Source organism: Myotis nattereri (assembly GCF_964212035.1).
Source record: "Myotis nattereri genome assembly, chromosome: 6".
Classification (NCBI taxonomy): Eukaryota; Metazoa; Chordata; class Mammalia; order Chiroptera; family Vespertilionidae; genus Myotis; species Myotis nattereri.
This window is the reverse complement of record NC_138081.1, coordinates 30208520-30229901: the sequence shown is the minus strand read 5'-3', so window position 1 is coordinate 30229901 and position 21382 is coordinate 30208520. Positions and strand designations below refer to the sequence as shown.

The window sequence follows — 21382 nt, the reverse complement described above, 5'->3', positions numbered from 1 at the left end:
AAGCATTCTTAGACTTCTTAATTCTCTCTATGTCTGAAAACAAGTGTCTTTTCATCATTTTTAAGACACAATATAACATCATCAAAATCTTTTTGAATATTTTTAATAAATTTTAACTTTCAAAAATATACCCTTACTCATGGCACTCTGTAATCAGTAAATCATCCTTTTTTTTCTACTATTTTTGTTTGTTTGTTTGTTTGGTGCTTTTTTTTGTAATCAAAACTTTATTCCAAGGATTCTCACAAAACATCACAAATGACAGCATTAAAAAATTTTAAAAAATGCACCACGCTTAAGTCTCAAACAAATTTTCTGTACATACTCCTGTCAAAGGAAGTTATTTCCTGTACATCTTGAAAACTGGTCTTCTATTTCCTTTCATTTGACCTAGATCGGCTCTGAGACCTAGAGAAGTATTGAGACAGCTTATCATTTCTCTCCTGAGATAGTGATCTCTCTCTCCTCCTATCTCTGGAAAGGGACCTGGTCAGGCTACGGGAGAAGCTTCTCCGTCTTGGAGGCGAGGTGGAGGACTCCTTCGCCGATAATCATCTCGAGGGCGACGAACCCCCCAACAGGGAGGCTGGCCTCGATTTCGACTTCTCCTTTCACCATTGGACAGTTCCACTCTTACTCGGCAGCCACACAGGGTTCTCCTGTCTAGCTCTCGGACAGCATCAGCTGCATCTCGATGATCCTCAAACTCCAGGATAGCAAAGCCGGGAGGGTTTCTAGCAATCCACACACTCCTGAGTGGCCCATAATAGCCAAAAGTCCGTTCCAACTCAGTCTTGTCACCGTTGTTCCCCAGATTTCCCACGTAAACCTTACAATCCAGTGGACAGGAATCACGATGCATTTCGAGGTCCGGAGTGAGAAACACGGCGGCTGAAGTCCACACCCTCCGCCCGGCTCCCCGGCGTCCACGAAATGGCATTTTTTTCTACTATTTTTATCCCCAAAATATTCTCACCATCTAGGACAATTTTTCAATATTACTATTTCAATTATTTTAACTATAGCACTCAGATAATATATTTTTGTGTTGGTTAAAGAATAACAAGAAGTTTCTTCTAGGATTTAAACACATGGAGAGAGGAATTTAACTTCATCTCAGAGATAGAAATTTAAACATTGTGCCTTTTTCAGTTTATTTAAATAACTATAATCATAACAAAATGAGAACACTAAAAAAAATTACTGGCATTTAAAAAGTATCCTAATTCTTATAAATTCTAATAAGTTTAGTTTTACAATTTTTTTGTTATTACGTTTACAATTTAAATTAATCCTCAAAATAGAATTATTTTAGTTATAATAGAATCCTGAAATTTTAAATGACAAACTCTTCAATTGTGAAACTTATGTTAGTTATCAAGGTCGCATGGCTGGTAATTACCAGAGAGCTTACTCATCTCTGTGTATCATCATCTCATGTCAAGAATTCCAAAGCTTTCGTTCTTAATACTGAATACCCTCAGTCTCACACACTGCTCCTTTTTGTTTCTGTTACATTTATAAATGTTCTTCTGTAGAGCTCCCATGGAGTCAATTTCAGATCCATGATTACATATAGGACTGACATTCCCAGAAAGAATCCAATATTATAATTTGTATAAAATAGTTCTATTTTGAGTTGTTTAAATACGTCATTGAAATTTTAAATGTTTTATTTGTTTATTCAAACATATTACTGCTCTGGTGTCTGGTTTTTGATGTTTCACTGCTTATATAATGATGTGTTCATTAAAATCTCTTCATCATTCAGCCTGGGCTTTAACTCTGAGATAGACTTAAAACTTTCTATTAGATGGGCAGCAAAGAGGAATGGTAAATATTATTTGTTCCCTGAAGAAATTCAGCTATCTCATAAAGGCTTAGTTGATGCAAAATAATAATGGTCTGATGAATAGAGTTCTAAATGATTATTTCTAGTTATTTGCTCACTAAATGTGATTAGGGATTTAAAAAAGAAAAGAAAAAAAAAGCTTTACATGGCAAGAATTACCAATAATGGAGTTGGCACGCTGATGCTGCATTCTCCAGGCTCATAGAGAGATTTCTCCCATCTTATAAATATGCATTCTTTTGATTCAGAGCTACTTAGCACCTGTAAAAGACTGTGTTAAGATTAAGAATACGATATGAGCTATAATTAGCAATTGCAAGGAAGAAGATCACAGAACACCATGTTAACTACATTGAAATATATATTTAGATCAATTGTGGTAGGCTAAAATCAGGAATTGGTTTGCAAATTATATTATTTCCATAAATACATAATTTTCCTGCTCATCATGTTTTTATAATGACATAATATTCTAACACTTGTTTGGATATTAATATATTTGAAATAGTCAATGATAAGTGTACATGTTGAGGCTATATTAGCTTTGTAATAATTCCAATGAATATACTGTGTCTTCAGAAAGTATGCATCCCTAAAAGGTGTTTTGACTCCTACAACTAAACCACCTCAATTAAAAGCATACCTAGAATTGTTATAACTCATAAAACTGTGAAGTTCATTTTGAAGCTAATTTCAGGCATAGCTGGATCCAGGGATAACTCGGTTCAGAAATTATTTCTCTACCTTTTGACTCTAATCCCTGTATATGTTGGCTTTATTCAAAGTTTCTGAGTTTTGGTCCTATAGTTATTTATCTAAGATAAGACACTAAATGTGTGTGGTGATTACAAAGAACAGGAGGAAAAATTCAAATGCTATTTTTTGTTGTGTCTTCTTCATGAAGCATAATAGCACCAAGTTTTTCTAAGCTTTGCATGAATTTAAATCTTTAGTGTAGGGGCTTTCCATATAATGCCTGTTCACCAAAACCATGAAGAGGCTTTTTTATTTATGGCATGTTCATTTCATATCATAAACTTGGATTCCACCTTTAAGATTTATATAGTAAAATATAAGAAAAGTATTTGTGTAGTGCTAATAATGAAACATAATTTTTAAAAGCCCCAATATTTACCAAGAAAGGGAATTATATTTACATACTAGAGGCCTGGTGCATGAAATTCATGCACTCAGGTGGGGGGTCCCTCAGCCCAGCCTGCGCCCTCTCACAGTCCGGGAGCCCTCGGGGGATGTCCGACTGCTGGCTTAGGCCCACTCCCCGGAGACAGGGGAGGCTCCCTTCACTACCTTCTGGCTGAGTGGCACTCCCCGTGGGAGTGCACTGATCACCAGGGAGCAGCTCCTTCATTGAGCGTCTGCCCCCTGGTGGTCAGTGAGTGTCAGCACAACTGGTCATTCTGCCGTTTGGTCAATTTGCATATTAATTAGTCTTTTATTATATAGGATAATATTAGTGCTTGAAAATGGAAACCTCTGTGAATGTTCTGAAAATGCTTTTGGCTACTTTCTAAGACCTGCCTTAAAGTTTGTTGAGATGTTTTAATGTCCTACTTTATTTTAAAACTCATGTCTTTGCTTTGCTTTCATGTGTCTATATTCCTACTACTTGTCTTCTGGTTGTTATCCAATAGACTTCTTTTGGTTTACAGATAAGAGGGTGTGTTTTAAATTGTGTCTCCCAAAAATTCATATGTTAAAGTTCTAACCCTCAGAAGATGACTATATTTGCAAATATGGAATTTAAAGAATTACTTAAGGTAAAATGAGGTCAAAAGTGGGGCCTAATTCAATGACTGATGTGTATATATGAGCAGAGGAAAGATCATATAAAGACAAGCAGAAGAAGGCAGACTTCTACAAGCCAATGAGGGAAGCCCTCAGAAGAAACCAACCCTGCAGACACCTTGATACAAGTCATGTGGCTTCCAGAATTGTGAGAAAGCAAATTTCTGTTTTTTAAGCCACCCAGTTTATGTAATTCTGTTATGTCAATCCTAGCAAACTAATGTAGAGAAAAAGGAAGTAAACAAGAAAAAATTCCTGAAGCAACAAGTCACTATGAAAAATATAAAGTCATTAAGGGCAAAAGTAGTGGATTGAATGTGTTGGTATTAAAGTGACATTTATTTTGTTGTTGTTGCTAGGAACACCCTGCATCATATTCTTCACACCCTTACAAATTCCTGAGGAAAAGATATATTTGGGAAAAACTGCTTGAAAATGAGCACACTTCGTTCTTTCAAGGCTGTGGCTTCAACTCTCCCAATACAGAATATTTGATGAGACATGGTGTCAGGGAGGCTATAGCTCAAAGTGAAGACAGTCTGAAAAGTATACATACTGAATGGCTAGGAATCTCCCAAAATATGAAAGAAATGTGAATATTAAAAATTCAAAAAATATTAAAAATGGTGAAGGTTTGCCTGAGCCCCAACAGGAACTTTTATTGTTGAGGTAGAATAACCAGCTGCATGACATTTAACAGATCTTAGTATAATTAAGAGAGTATTCATATATTGATTTTAATAAGCATTGAATTTGCTCACTTATATATTTAATTATAAACAGTTCACATTCTATTGCACATATAGTAGAGAATCTAGTTATAGCTTCTGTAGGGAAGCAACATATAGAGCTATCTATAACATTTCAAAAGGAAGCTAAGTTGATTAAAATGTATTCCCACTTGCATATGCACATTAAAGTTTGAAAAGCACACAGGTCATGTTCTGACCATAGTGTACCTATATTAGAAATCAAAGGTGAAAATCTTTTATAACATAGTTATTTCACAGATATGAGTTTCAAAGAGTTCATAACATATTTCTCACTATCCATACTATTTTGAATAAATGTGACTTTACTATGTAAATCAGTTTCTATAATTGGAGCTTCAGTTTGTTTTCCTCCACTCAGTTTTCTAATGACAAAATTGCAAATTAGAAAGAATGATCCTCAGGAAATATACAGTTTAGTAAATAGGTAGAGATCAAAATAGTTAATCAGCATTTTAATAAGCCCAGTCAAAGTCATAGGTGTTCTCAAGAGAATTAAATGATCTGAATATAAATAATCCCAAAGGCATTTCTTCAAGTTCAGCTTATGCAATGATTTATTAATTATGAGCTGATTTAGACTGATGAGTGACCAGTTTGTGTGTGTGTGTGTGTGTGTGTGTGTGTGTGTGTTTCACTTCTATTATCTCATAGAAAATTTTAGAAGTCATATATGTTTTATGTTGGAGAATTCCCCACCATGTTGACTATATTAGTAAAATTATTACTTACAATTAAAAATATTTTTTGAAATTTTTGATTCAGTGTTGAACTAGAATATACGTTCAAACTTTAGCTTAAAATTAAACTCCAGAATGAGCAGAAATAGCAGTTATCTAAAAAGTATACTTTGTACATTCCCATGTCTCTTCTGTGCCTTGTGGCAAATGGGAAAAAGGGAATGCTTTGATTCATACTTTCCATTTTAATATAGTCAGATATCTAAAAAGGAACTAGATAAGTAAAATAAATTTCAAAATACATGCTATATTGTTAATTAAGTATCAGAGAGCTTTTTTCTCCTTAAGTGTTTTTACTTAGGGCCAATTTTCCAAATCATGCAGCTATAGGATTTTTTTTATAAGAAATAAAAAAATTTACTTTTAATATTAATCCCATCTCAAACATATCATCTTATGTACTGTCTACTTATTGAAGAATCTAGAATCTGTCCCTTGACAGCTGGCAAAAAAAAAAAAAGGCAGTATAAATACAGAGAAAATCAACTCAATAATTAAATTTAAAATCTTGGCAAAAATGCAGGATCTTACAAAATTGACAGAAAGTCTCTTGGAAAATTGCATCAATTGTACACCATGCTGATGGAGATTGGACAGAGTTACAGTGGTTAAAACTAAGGAAGAGAAAAACAATCAGCATGAATACATTAGAGGCCAAGATAATAATGTATAAACGTTTTAGAGAGACATTTTGGAAATCTGAAGTAAGCTTAAATAATTTCGTTAAATTATCATTAGCCAAAGGAGAAGTAAAGATAAGATAATGTAGTTGGAGACATGTCAAAACCCATAATTTTAAATTGATTTTGTGAAACTTTAGGTGAACTTTGGAAATATATTTATGTTAATGTTTTTAAAACAAAAACCAATCCTTTTCACTATTTAATATAAAATTCTGGTTGTCTTTTTAAGTTACTTTTTATGTATTTTAGAACCCTATAAAAGACTCCAGTATTACTCGGATAATTGATATTTATTCACAAGAAAAAAAAAAGTCTGAAACTTTTCTCTGTGAAATCAATATTTCTGGCAACATGTCTATATATGTCCACATACATAGAAAAATGTCCAAAAAAGAATAAAATATTTATTAAATATAATATTGTAAGGAGAGTAGGAGTGAAACCTGGTTATGGAAGAAACCAATATTTTTCTTTTTTAAATTTAAATTCTTTATTGTTGAAAGTATTACATGTGTCTCCTTTTGCCCCCATTGACCTTTCCCCGCCCATTCTGCCCTCAAGCACATGCCCTCACCTCCCTACTGTCTGTGTCCATTGGTTATGCTTATATACATGCATACAAGTCCTTTGGTTGATCTCTTACCCCACCCCCCTTCTCACCCTCCCCTGCCTTCCCTCTGAAGTTTGACGGTCTGTTCGATGCTTCTCTGTCTCTGTATCTATTTTTGTTAATCAGTTTATGTTGTTCATTATATTCCACAAGTGAGTGAGATCATGAAGATATTTATATTTCTCCTACTGGCTTATTTCACTTAGCATAATGCTCTCCAGGTCCATCCATGCTGTTGTAAATGGTAAGAGTTCTTTCTTTTTTATAGCAGCACTAGAGGCTCGCTGCATGACATTTGTGCATTGGGTGGGGTCCCTCAGCCTGGCCTGCACCCTCTCACAGTCCAGGAGACCCTTGGGGGATATCCGACTGCCAGCTTAGGCCCTCTCTCCAGACATACCCCAAGGGGTCCTTAGCACTGCTTCAGAGTCGAGAGAGGCCCCCGCCACCACCACTGCACTCACCAGCCATGAGCCTGGATTCTTGCTGAGCAGCACTTCCCCTGTGGGAGTGCACTGACCACCAGGGGGCAGCTCCTGCATTGAGCATCTGCCCCTGGTGGTCAGTGCGCATCATAGTGACCAATCGTTCTGCCATTCAGTCAATTTGCATATTAGCCTTTTATTTTATAGGACAGTATTCCATTGTGTAGATGTACCACTGTTTTTTAATCCACTGATGGGCACTTAGGCTGTTTCCAAATCTTAGCTATTGTAAATTGTGCTGCTATGAACATAAGGGTGCATATATTCTTTCTGATTGGTGTTTCTGTTTTATTGGGATATATTCCTAGAAGTGGGATTGCTGGGTCAAATGGAAGTTCCATTTTTAATTTTTTGAGGAAACTCTATACTGTTCTCCACAGTGGCTGCACCAGTCTGCTTCCCACCAGCAGTGCAAGAGGGTTCCCTTTTCTCAGCATCCTCTCCAGCACTTGTCATTTGTTGATTTGTTGATGATAGCCATTCTGACAGGTGTGAGATGGTGCCTCATTGTCATTTTGATTTGCATTCTCTCTTTTTTTAAAAAATATATTTTATTGATTTTTTTTTTTTTTTTTTTTTTTTTTACAGAGAGGAAGGGAGAGGGATAGAGAGCTAGAAACATCAATGAGAGAGAAACATCAATCAGCTGCCTCCTGCACACTCCCCACTGGGGATGTGCCCGCAACCAAGGTATATGCCCTTGACCGAAATCACACCTGGGACCCTTGAGTCCGCAGGCCGACGCTCTATCCACTGAGCCAAACCAGCTAGGGCTAGAAAGTGTGCTTTATAAGGAATGGGTTAAGAAATTTTGGAAGTTTCCAGTAAAAATTGGAAGATTTTGTGAGAAAAATGAAATGCATTTTGAAGTACTTAAAAGATGGATTAAAATGCACAAGGATTTTTGCAGTTAATAGAATGTTATCCAATGGTGGAAAATATTAGAAAGGGTATTTAATATCACTATAATCCCACTATGGCAAAATACAGGACACTTTTGCAAGTTTGAAAAATAAGCATGGGCCCTGGCTGCTTTTCTCAATGGTTAGAGCATCGGCCTTCTCACTGGAGGGTCTCAGGTTTGATTACCAGTTAAGAGCACAAAAAACAAAACAAAACAAAACAAAAAACACAAACAATAGTTCAACCTCATTTACGTAAATAGAGCTGTTGAAAGAGCCAAATGAGTTGGTTTATGAAGTCATGTATGTGTTAACATGGAAGTATCCTGAGTAATCCAATTAACTACTTTTTGAATATGTTATTTAGAAAACCCAGCACTGTAAATTTGGACCTCTAAATGAAACAAAACATTAAAATGATTTCACCAGAAACTTCTTCCATACCTGAGTACATTAGTGTGTAAGGACTTACACTAACTCTTGCCATGGGGAACACTCTGTTTACAATAAAATCTCCTAAAATTGTATCTGCCAAGTAAATTATTTTTCATTTAAACTCATAACTGGTAGCCTAAATGTATTATCTAAGATTGTGTTTTGAAAATTAACACATGTTTGTAAATGACCTTGCAAAATGCCTAGTACAGAGGCAGAAAATTTAGCTAACATAAACTATATAGTATTAATTTTCTAACTGGAAAATAGCAATATATTGTAAACATACATATGTTATTATAATAATTAGGCATTTTACCTTGAGAAAATCATTTTGATCATAGTAGATATAGTGATATCAATATAGTGACAGAATTGATACTAGATTGAGGTAAGTTTCATTGCCTGTGTTGGTTCTGTCTGTTTCCTTATTATGTCTTATAAATAGTCCCCAGAATAAAGGTCTACTTTCATTTATTTTAACTGAGTTATTACTAAAAGCAGAATGTAGATGAAAAACATTTCTCTCCCCATAAGATTTCAGTGTAGTTTAAATGTATTAACTTATTTTCCTGCATTTTTTTGAGAAGTTATTTAACATACAAAGTAGGTTGGGGCTCCACATGTGGTGATTGTTTAGCAGATGCTTTTGCTGCTATTCATCCAATCCCAGCTGTGCTGGGCAGTTTCTAATCATATTGACTATCCCCTACTTTAAAAGCCTCTCTTTTATGCCTTCAAATTTTTTGGAAGCTGAAGAATCTAACTGAATGTGCACATAGGCCACTCGTAAATCAGCACAAAAGTGTGGATATGTTAATACCTGAAGGTAATCTGTGTGTAAGGGGCACAAGAGTCAGTGGACAATGATTTCTCAATCATTCCATAACTGAATTCATAAGGTTCTCACTGAGTGTATAGTCATCTATTGCAGTATAAAAAAATTACCACTCAAATCTAATGGCTGAAAACAACAAGCATTTACAGATGTTCCTCAGCTTACTATGGGCTTATATACTGGTAAACCCATTGCATTAAAAATATCATGTAAAAAAATGCATTTAACACACCTAACCTACTGGACATCATAATGTAGGCTAGCCTAACTTAAATGTGCTCAGAACACTTACATTAGCCTACAGTTGGACAATTATCTTGAGTAAGTACCTCTCTCTTTTCTTCCTCACCGGAAGCAGGAGACACAGTTGGGCATTATGTAGACATGATGGGATGGGAAAATGAAGCACAAAAACTCCAGCCACACAGTACACTGTAGACTAAGTGTCGGTTGTTTATCCTTGTGCTAGTGTGTCTGACTATGAACTTTGGTTCGCTACTGCTATCTAGCATCACAAGAGATACAATAAGGTTTCTACTAAATGCATATGCTATGGCACCATTGTAAAGTTGAAAAATCGTAAGTGGAACCATCACAAGTTGGGGAATGTCTGTATTTCACAGTTTCTGTAGTTCAGGAGTGGCTTATCTGGGTGATTCTGGCTCAGGATCTTTCTTAAGGTTGCAATAAAGAGTCAGCAACCTGCCCTGACTGGTTTGGCTCAGTGAATGGAGCGTTGGCCTATGGACTGAAGGGTCCCAGGTTCCATTCTGGTCAAGGGCATGTACCTTGGTTGCAGGCACATCCCCAGATGTAGGAAGCGGCTGATCGATGTTTCTCTCTCATCGATGTTTCTAACTCTCTATCCCTCTCCCTTCCTCTCTGTGAAAAATCAATAAAATATATTTTTGAAAAAAAGAGTCAGCAGGCTTACAGTCATATAAGGACTTGCATTGGGCTAGATTAGAAGATCCTGTTCCAAATTCATGAGGTAGCTGCTGACCAGGGAATTTATTTCTCCTCCACGTGGCTCTCTCCATACTGTTACTTAATTATCTTCATTTCATAGAAGTTGGCTTGTCTGAGAGAACCAAAGAAAGAAGGAAAAGGAAGTCACACTTGGACCATATTCTACACATTAGCAGTGAATCACTAAGTACACCTATAGTCAATGAGAGAAGAATTAGGCTTTCGAAAGTATGAGAAAGTTTTAGAACCATTCTAGTTGTACTGAGCCCAGCTACACCTAGTGGCAAAGAGTTAAATAACCCATTTGCAATTGACTCTTCTTCCCTGTCTCATTTTCCCCACTCCTTCATTTGGGCATATATATATATATATATATATATATATATATATATCCTCTCAAATAAGCAATCTGAATTCAAGTCTTTGTCTCAGTTATTGCATAAGAAACGTTCCAAATTAAAACTACTTACATTCTGAAATATAAATACTCTGAAGATCAAAATTTAAAGCAAAGTTTTATTGAAAACATAGGATATAATAACTATAAAAAAGAATTCCTTTTGTGATTTATGTATTCCTAATCACGGAGACAGTTGTGGTTATTATCACTTCCCTTTTATCTAAATTATTTTATATGTCCATATATAGTTTCAACAGCTATTTAGACAATATTCTGATTTGTAAAGTAATCTCAAGAAACTTAGATTCACTCTGTCTCCAGATTTACTCTGGAGAATATTCTCCTCAGAATTTGTATGCAAAATTAAACTGATAATAGAATCACTCAGGATAAAAGTAAAAATGTTAAATTAAAAATGGCCTTTAGGATACATAATTTAGGCAATAGTAATAAAAGTACTTATTTTAGATATGAAGTAGAATTGTACTTTATGGAATTTACTTAAGGCTATAATAAATTAAATTACATATCTGAAAATAACATACAATAATTTAGATTCTAATCTATCACAATTTCTGCAATAAATCAAACAAATTAGTATAAAATACCTGTGTTTATTAAAGATTTAGAAGATATAATGAGATCAACTGAATAATTCAGCAAATAGTCGAGTAACAATGTGATATTGTTATTGGAGAATTGCGAGGATTGCCCTTCTCCTTGGCTAGTGAGAGCGGAGTTCTTAGGCACTGCTGAAATAAACATTTCTGGAGGCCCCCATGGGAGGATGAGATGAGGTAGAAAGTTTTATTTGCATGGAATTACTTCTGGAAGGTGGTCTAGAAGGACATCCAGTCTAATTAGCATATTATGCTTTTATTATTGTAGATGTATATGTATAATACATTTTTTATAATCGCCCCATCAATAATGTTGATCAACACTGCTTGGATCTAATCAAGTTCTAAGCAATGATCACATTTAGAAAACAGGAACTGGATGTTCTGTGAACTGGTAAGCAATCACTTTGACTACCATCAGGAAACTGTAATGTTTCGAATTAATACCTCACTACAGGTATTTTCTAAATTTATGTAAACTTCAAATTCCTTATTTTTATCAATTGCTCTTGGAACACAGGAGTCTTTTATAAATGTTAGCACTTATTTTTTAAAAAAAATATATTTTATTGATTTTTTACAGAGAGGAAGGGAGAGAGATAGAGAGACAGAAACATCGATGAGAGAGAAACATCAATCAGCTGCCTCCTGCACACCTCCTACTGGGGATGTGCCCGCAACCCAGGTACATGCCCTTGACCGGAATCGAACCTGGGACCTTTCAGTCCGCAGGCCGACGCTCTATCCACTGAGCCAAACCGGTTTCGGCGAATGTTAGCACTTATTGATGTTGACATTATTGCTACATACAATGACCTTTAGTACAGATATGGGCAAGCAAGCAGAGTAAACTTATTTTATTCAAGGAATAATTATTCATTAACAATTACCTTTTCTACCATTTCTGCCTTTGGCCATATTCTCTTTAACTATATACTGATGTAAACAAGTTGTGCCCACACATTTTCCCTACATGTCCTCTACTTTTCATGTAATTTGTCCTCTGTCTTCTGTCATTCATCTCATCTCCAACATTCGGTTGCATCAACTGAGACAGAATGTTGAATGCCTGAATTTTCTTGAGCAATAATAATCTCAGAAGTACATGTGGGGGTATTTTCGGTTACTCAGAATTTTCACTACTTACAGACCCCACAGAAGACTTGAGACAGCTTATGGATACCTCAGGTTCTGGGTTTCTGGTTATTTGGATGCCCTGAGGAAATAACAGCTCGAAAGTCTGGGGGCACTTCTCACCTCTAAGGTCTTCTATCTAGGCTGATAATCAAATTAACAGAGGAAGTTAACACGAGAAAATATCCAATATTTATTATTACTGATGTATATGCCCGGGGTATCAAGATATGAGCCCAGAAACCCATTAGGCAGTTGAGGCTTATATGCCACCTGGACAAAGGAGAAGAAAGCAAGGGTCTGGGACTCCCAGGGGGAAATAGGTAACTCACAGTACAAAACACAGTAAACATGTGCTAAACAAATTCTTGCTGTGCCATCGGACACAGTGGGACACAGAGGGCAGGCTTTGCTAGATTTCTTCCTGTCTGACACACATGTGCTATTTCATGTGTGCTGAAGGGAACATGCTAAGGTTCTCTTTCAGAAGCAGGTTGTTGTTTTTTTCTATCTGAAAGATAGAAAATTCTTTGAGGCAGGAAAGGGGGAAAGTCAAAGGTGCTTTTTGAGTTATTTGTTTCTTAACAACCAGCTTAAAAACAATATCTCAAAAGGCACATTTTGAGGTGGCAAAGCTTTGGTTCCCTTCAGCAGACATATGGATAATAGGGCTCCTATTGTTTATGTGATGTTGTACAAATTATCAATTGAGTACCAGCAACATGCTATTTACCAGTTCACATTCACTCATCATTGACAACATCTCCTGTATTTTGGCAGACTCAATAGTGATACTGGTTTTATTTGGCCAGACAGTTTTTCAGGAGACATTTGCACATGTATTTTGAAAGAGCTGCCTATACGTAAAAATGTGACTCTTGCAGATAAAATAAATAGAATAGAGATTACAATTCTCTGATATAAGAAATAAATACCATTTCAAAAATTTAGCCCCTTCCAAGCATATACGTTTTTATTGAGGACTGACCATTTTTAAAACACAATGAAAGCTACCATATGCAATGAGTACAGGGTGGAGCAAAAGTAAGTTTACAGTTGTGAGTATGTGAAACACAGAGTTTGTTCTTGTATTATTATTCATTAATTATTATTTATTTGTATTACAACTGTAAACCTACTTTTGCCTCAACCTGTATATTCCTACAAAAATAGTAAAGAAATAAAACAGGTATGTCAATAATTTTTTCTATATCAATACATATCGTATACTTGCTGGTTTCATATTTATGTTATTATATTTACATTGCTAGATTACTTTTGATGCTCAGTTAAGAATCCACTTATTTTAGATTCATTTGGAAGCATGGAGCCATTTTGAAGCAGCCACAGCATTCAGATGTAGCCCCATTCTGAATGCTGCTCACAATCCATAGTGGAAAATAAAGGCTTCAGAAATGATACCCATTTGTGTTGTTAGGTGTTACTAAGAACTTTCTGGTACTTTTGACTTAAGACCTAGGTTTTTCACAACCTAGTCACAAGAGCAACAACCAAATAAGCAAAAAACAAAAAACAAATTCTTTGGCAATGCTGTGGGCATCCTTTCGGACCTGCTCCCAGGTACTCTGTATAGTTATGGCTCTTAATCATGGCAACCCATCTTCCCTCTGAAGCTATTTAAGGAATGATCTTACTCTGGCAGGTTACCCTTTATCCCTTCCTCATTTTCCTTGTTAGCACAGTTAGCCATTTTTTTTCAAGCTTTTTAAAATTCTTACTGGAAAATTCATTCTCACACTAAGTTCTATAGTTTTGACAAATGCATAAAAAGTTGTGTAACAACCACCACAGCCAGTCATGTCGCCATTATCCCCAAACTGTACACATGCTGCTCCTCTGTAGGCAATCCTTTCCTCATCCCCAACATATATTTATTTTTATATAATTCTAATTTTTTCTTTATCATTTTTGTCCTTGAAAATTCTCCCTGTTGTTTAGTAGTTCTTTCATAGTCTGATTTTTATATTTTGAAAGCCAAGTGTGGGAGGAATTCAGCATATATGTGTTTGAAAAATAATAATTGTAATATAGATAATAATACTAATGCATGGACACCATGCTTTTTATATGCATTGATTCATTTAGTTTTCATAACAACCTCATGAAAAAGGTACTGTTGTCTAATTTTACCAGTAAGGACCTGGAGTCCCAGAATCTTCAGATAATCTTCCACAACACATTAGGCAAAACTCAGATATATAACCAGGATTTCTGGCTTAATGTTGTACCTTCATCATTTCTTATGTTCCCAAAAGAAGGGCCTTCACTGAATAGCAACTTTCCATAAAGTTTTAGTTATACTATATCCATAAGTTTTAGAGATATGCTGTATACCATTGTGCCTATAGTTAATAATAATAATATTTTGTACATTTAAAATTTTGTTACAAATAGATATCATGTTAAATGTTCTTACTAGAAAAAAAATTGATAACCATTACAAAAAAAAACTTTGCCAATAAGATCTATCAATGTGTTGTATCTTAGTCCAGATGTTACCAATTCTAACTGATACCATTGTGATTAGGTAGTTATTCATAATAGAAAGAAGCAAAGGAAAGACCAGACATGTAGGCATGTCATTTGGGCACCACCTGCCTATTTCCTGCAAAACACTGAGGGAAGGGACCCAACAAAAGAGAGAGAGATGCATGCCCAGTAAAGCTGGGATGCCATAGAGGTGATACTTGCTTGTCAGTCACACCTGGGAACAGAAATGATTGGCCAGAATGGGCATGGCCACTGCAAGCACAAACAAATTGGGGAATACTTAATCTCCTAAACAAAGGAGTTTGTTCTTGGTTCTCTTGTGCTCATGGCTTCCTTGCATTCACCCATGTTTCCTCCATAGTCATGTGGATCTGTGGACTCCGCAGTCAATGGACTAATGGAATGCAATGGAGAAACAATTAAGCTAGCCTGATGTTGGATTGGACCCGGCTCCAACATGGAAAGGAAATTCTGGACACTGGCACTAATTTTAGCTCTACTGAAGACCCGCTACATTTCTTCTGTGGTGGGACATAGGGAAATGGGGACTGGGAAACTCAGGTTTTAATGTCACATAAATGAAAATCACTCCTTCTGCTATGAGAGTCTCAGAAAATCCTCTTTTTGGAATATCACTAGCAACCAGGGGAGAAGAGGACCTCTCCCCTCTGTTAAAATAACCACTGTGAGATTCTTTCAGAAAGGTTTTCTACCCAGATCTGTCTGATTATCTCCTTAATGGTTTCCATAAGCAAAAAATGGAGAAATTACCTCTTTTCTGAACAATCTATACATTTGCCTATCTCCCAAATGCCATAGAAAGACACAAAGGCTGATTCACTTGGTTTATACAGATCCACTCTTTTTCTTATTTGAGATAAAATCAGCCTTATTTAATGTTGATAATTTTTTTTTTTAGGCTCTGGTCTAAATCCTGCCACTATCTGTATCTTACACAGTTTTGAATGGAAACCTACTTTCACTAGATATTTGCTTCTGCCTTTAAATTAGTTAAGTAGTATAAATTACAGTTGTTTTCTATTTTTATTAGTTGTATAAATCTTCCTTAAGTTCACATTATGTTGCCAATTATCAAAATTCTCTTGTCTTCATGTAACAGTTCTTCCTCCATAGCCTGAATCTTGGGTGGCTCCTCCATTCTACCTCAAGATTTGCAATTTTATTTTTTTCCTCACATCTCTCTTATTTTTAGTTGCAACAGAGCTAGATGACTCTTGCAATATTATGAACAGAACACAATTTAAAACATTTAATGTCAGCTTCCTCACCAGATATACAAAACAAAACTGAAATTTAAACTGGATAGAAGTAGTCTAGAAGATACTTGGTATCTTATTTAATTTTTTACCATCAAATCCCATTCAAGGAGTTGTATTCTAATATGTCATCCCAAACTGTTCAGCACATATCGAAAAAGTACAATCCATTAACGATGCTGGCCGATATTGTGTAATCACAGACAAGGCCATCATTAGTATAAAGCCATCTCCCTCTTTAAGCAGTCAGGTTAGAAGATTCTACTGTTTCCTCCAAGCTAACAAGGTGCAATGCTGGACAAGTAGAGCACTTGTTGGATCTTGGACCTCACTGATCCTCTCTGCATGAGATCTTTATATAGCATACACGCTGGCCAGCATTCAGTTCAGTCCTAATTACAGAGTTCATTCTCTACCTGTGTAGTGAATTCAATGGCTACTGAACTTATTTCCACTAAAGTATCAGAACAAGCATTCAGATCATTTTACAAACTAAACTGCACTTACTTTTGTTTTAGCCCAAATAGTTCCATTTATAGTGTTATATAAAAATGTTTAACACTCAGTAACTGAAACCACAGTTTATCCCATTATGAGCAAATTGAAAGTGAAGGGAATACTCTCAGAACTGCAAATGAGACTACTTCAGCCAGAGTTGTTCTCAGGCCCTGGAGCAGTTAGTGAGCCCACATTTTACACTCAGGAGTGGTGGAATAGTGTTTGCATAAGTGATAATATAAACTGAAGATACACATTTTGACCTTAAAATAACATTATTCATTTTGAAGCAGAAATGCTGCATTGCCCATTGGGGCAAGAAAGCAGATAAATACAGATAATATCTGCCATGACTGCTCACAATTATTGTTAGGGATAGGGCTTTTATAATTTAGAAAAGGTGCAGAATGATTTTTCTTTGAAATCAAGACCCATGAAAAGTTAAATACTATTTTATAAAGAGTGTATACTAATGCATTTTCATAAAGATTTATAGTATTACAGATGTCTCCCATTTTCCCCCCTCTTATCCCCTTTCACCCAGTCCCTATCCAACCATCCCACTCAAGTCTTCACCACCCTATTGTCTGTGCCCATGGGCTATGCATATAGTATTCTGTTCATTCAATTCTACAAATAAGTGGGATCATGTGATATTTATTTTCCTCTGATATTGTAATTTTTAATTTAATCAAGAGAACATACAATTAATGTAAATTTATTATATAAAATATTAAAATGAGCCTTTGTGTACTTACCATTTTCCTCAAGGAATAAAATATTAGCAATAATTACAGGTTCCTCTCTATCTTTTCCTGAGCACATTATCACCCCACTACCCCTACCTGCACTATTCTGAATTTTATATTCAACATTCTTTTACTATCCTTTATAGTTTATTATTATATGTATGCATCTCTAAGTGATATCATTAAATTTGTATGTGTTTGACATTTTAGAGAGAGAGAAAGGGAGAGGGATAGAGATAGAAACATCAATTGGCTGTCTCCCAGATGCCCCCCACTAAGGATAGGGCCTGCAACTCAGGCATGTGCCTTGACCAGGAATCAAACTCTTCACCTCTTTGTTCTTTCGTCAAGGCTCAATCACTGAGCCACTCTGCTGGGCTGTATTTGACTTTTGTAAGAACCCTTATCACAATGTATTTTTACAGAATATACTTTTATAATCAACAATATGTTTATGATATTCAACCATGTTAACAACTGGGCATCATGACATTTTATAAGCCCTGTTTCTCCTGTAAAACCTTTTACAGCCTCCATAGTAGAGATGGTTCCAGAATCAGCTTGGCATATGAAAGAGCATTGCAAAGTGGAGAGAGTCCTAGACAAGGATTTGGGAAATTTAGTCTTTTTGCAAATGCTTTTAAGTTTGATCTAGATTCTGCCAAGTCTTTTAAACTTGTTCTGTGTTCTTATAATGCATTAGATTGTTTCTAAGTACTTCAGAATACATATTTAATAGTTCTCTTTCAATTTATCAAGAAAGAACAGTGAGAATATATTGTTAAGTAGGAACAGTAAAAATACTGTTTCCAGATAACCAGATTTTAGATTAAATGCTATTACATAACACATATTTAAAAGTTGCAATTATAGTTCATATGAGTAGTCAGTGAGTAGTGACAGCTGCCTCTAATTGTCTCTAGTGTCCCTCTGTAGAATGGTATATTTAGATATATTCAGGTTACCATGTTCTTAAACATATTAAGATTCATTATAAATAGTTGCTTCATAGGAAGGAATCAGTGGTTTAAAAAATATTATTAATGTATACATAGCAAGCCATGTCTCAGATATCGTGGCTAGCTTAGCAATGCTGTTTGCTAGGTTGATGAAGAAATGCTGGCAAAAGCCAAACGGAGGATACACACACAGTGTTTTAGTATGGAAAATTAGATCATGATGTTTAAAGAGAATTTAGGTGAGAGCCAATGGTCACCTAAACTATACATAACATTTATATTCTATAGAACCACAGCTTAAGAAATACTAACTGTGAAACACTATCCTATCTAATAAAAGAGAAACATGGTAATTGGCATACGACCACTACCCTTCCCACTGGCTAATCAGCGAGATATGCAAATTAACTGCCAGCCAAGATGGGAGCCAGCAGCCAGGCAGCTTGAAACTAACATGAGGCTTGCTTGCTTCAGTGACAGAGGAAACCAACGTTCCCTGCCTGCCTTGCCAGCCTCTGAGCCTGCAGTTTAAAAAACATTGTAACAAACATAGAAGCTAAACAAAACCCCAGAAACCTGCTTTCAGCGAGCCGGGATCTCAGAACTGGAATTAATACAGAGTTTCGATTATAGAACCTAAACAAACCAGATACCTGCTTTCAGCAGCGGATGCCTAAGAGCTGGAGCCTCAGAGCTAAAGCTGGCTCAGAATAAAAAAAAAGAAAAAAAGAAAAAAAGGAGCAGTTGGGAGCTTCAGTCCCAGCCTGAAAACACCCCTCAGCCCCTCACCCAGACTGGCCAGGCACCCCAGTGGGGACTCCCACCCTGAAGGGTGTGTGACCAGCTGCAAACAGCCATCATCCCCTCACCCAGGCTGGCCAGGCAACCCAGTGGGGACTTCCACTCTGATCCAGGACACCCTTCAGGGCAAACCAGCCAGCCCCACCCATGCACCAGGCCTCTATCCTATATAGTAAAAGGGTAATATGCCTCCCAGCACCGGGATCAGCGGAGCCAAGAGGCCTCCCGGCACTGGGATCAGCATGACGGGGCAGCGCCCAAACTCTCTGATCGCCCTGTGGCTCTGTGTGTGACAGGGGGCAGGGCCACAGCCTCCCTATCCGCCCTGCTCTGTTCATGACAGGGGAAGGCGCTCCAACCCCCTGATCAGCCCTGCTCTGTGCCTGATAGGGGGGAGCTCCCCAACCCCCTGATCACCCTGCGGCTCTGTGTGTGACAGTGTGTGGTGCCTCAACCCCCTGATGGGCCCTGCTCTCTGCATGACAGGGGGGAGCTCCCCAACCCCCTGATTGACCCTGCTCTGTGCGTGACAGGGTACAGAGCCCCAACCCCCCCAATGGGCCCTGCTCTGTGCGTGATAGGGGGCAGCGCCTTAACCCCCTGATTGGCCCTGCTCTGTACATGACGGGGTGGCGCCGCAACCTCCCCATCGACCCTGCCTTGAGTGTGACAAGGGGCGGTGCCCCAACCCCCCAATTGTCCCTACCCTGAGCGTGACTGAGGGTGGCATCGCAACCTCCCAATCTGCCCTGCTCTGTGCATGACAGGGGAAGGTGCACCAACTCCCCAATCGGCCCTGCTCTGAGCCCGACCAGGGGCTGCACCTAGGGATTGGGCCTGCCCTCTGCCACCCGGGAGCAGGCCTAAGCCAGCAGGTCGTTATCTCCCGAGGGGTCCCAGACTGCGAGAGGGCACAGGCAGGGCTGAGGGACCCCCCTCCCCCCCGAGTGCACAAATTTTTGTGCACCGGGCCTCTAGTAAGTATAATAAGAAAATATTTTATATGTAGAAACTATAGTGATAAATTTTCCTTTGAATTTGAGAATCATATTTTAAAAAAGTATGGTGTGTGTTTATTCCATTGCTTTCTATGTATTTATTCCAGCAGTTCTCAACCTGTGGGTCGCGACCCCTTTGTGGGTTGAATGACCCTTTCACAGGGGTTGCCTAAGACCATCGGAAAACACATATATAATAACATATTGTTTTTGTTATTAATCACTATGCTTTAATTATGTTCAATTTGTAACAATGAAATTGGGGGTCACCACAACATGAGGAACTATATTAAAGGGTCATGGCATTAGGAAGGTTGAGAACCACTGATTTATTCCAAGGGAAATTATGTAAAGTCATTTGAATGGGTAATATAGAATGGCTCCATAGTTACAAGCCAAATTTTATTTCACATATACTTACTTTCATTTCTGCATAACTGTGTGATTTTGGGTCAAATTATTTATCTTCTCTAAGTTTAATTTTCTCATCTACCAAATAGAGATAGTAATAATAGATAGAATGATTATGAAGATAAGCTGTGACAATTTATATAAATGACCTAGCACAATTATAACAAATAGGAAGAATACACACACACACACACACACACATATATAATTAAAATTAAATTTCCCCTTTGTGATTATCTGAGGTTAGCCAGAAAATCCCTGTGAGAAGGGATTTGATGAGTGCATTCTCAAATCATGTGTTCATGACATATGTGTAGAAAATGAACTGGCTTTGACTCAACATGTTTCTGCATGCCTGGATTTGTGGTAAAGATTATTATTGTTTTTTTTGTTGTGAAACTTTTACATTGCCTTTGAAACACTGTAAGTAATAGAATAGTGTCTGGTGAAACGTAAGGCTGGACAAGTTAACTTAGTGCTCTTCTCCTTCTCTGTCAACATTCCCCCTTCCCTTCCTCAGTACGTCACATGTACCCTCAGCCCTTCAAGAGAAAAGCATGCTCATAAATTGATTCAAACTAAGGTATAAGTAACTTAATATATTGTCCTTTCATGTTTTAATGCATTTGGAAGGAGGATGCCAGTAGAGGAATTACTTAATATTGTCAGGGCTTGGCAGAACCTCTATTTTGCCCAAGGATGTAGTGCTGCTTCTGGTGTTGGACTCAGAGTATTATGTGTCCAAGGAGAATGAATCTGCTTCCTTGGCAAATTTGGACTGGTCTGAATTCCATTAACATTGGAATAGTCTTACTTGGTAGAAATGTCTCCATTGAACCATAATTCTTTTGACTGTAGCACCTACTATAGTAAGGGAATATCAATTGGCAAGACTGTTCTGTCAGGAATTTTAAGTGCATATCTACAAATGTCA

The 21382-nt window shown here is 37.0% G+C and overlaps 1 pseudogene across 1 annotated transcript; it reads right to left on the bottom strand.

The window, feature by feature from the left end:
- Positions 1 to 371: 371 nt before the first annotated feature.
- Positions 372 to 862, bottom strand: LOC308521243 (serine/arginine-rich splicing factor 3-like; annotated as a pseudogene). Its single transcript has one exon. The product of its transcript is annotated as a serine/arginine-rich splicing factor 3-like (transcript).
- Between the last annotated feature and the right edge of the window lie 20520 nt (positions 863 to 21382).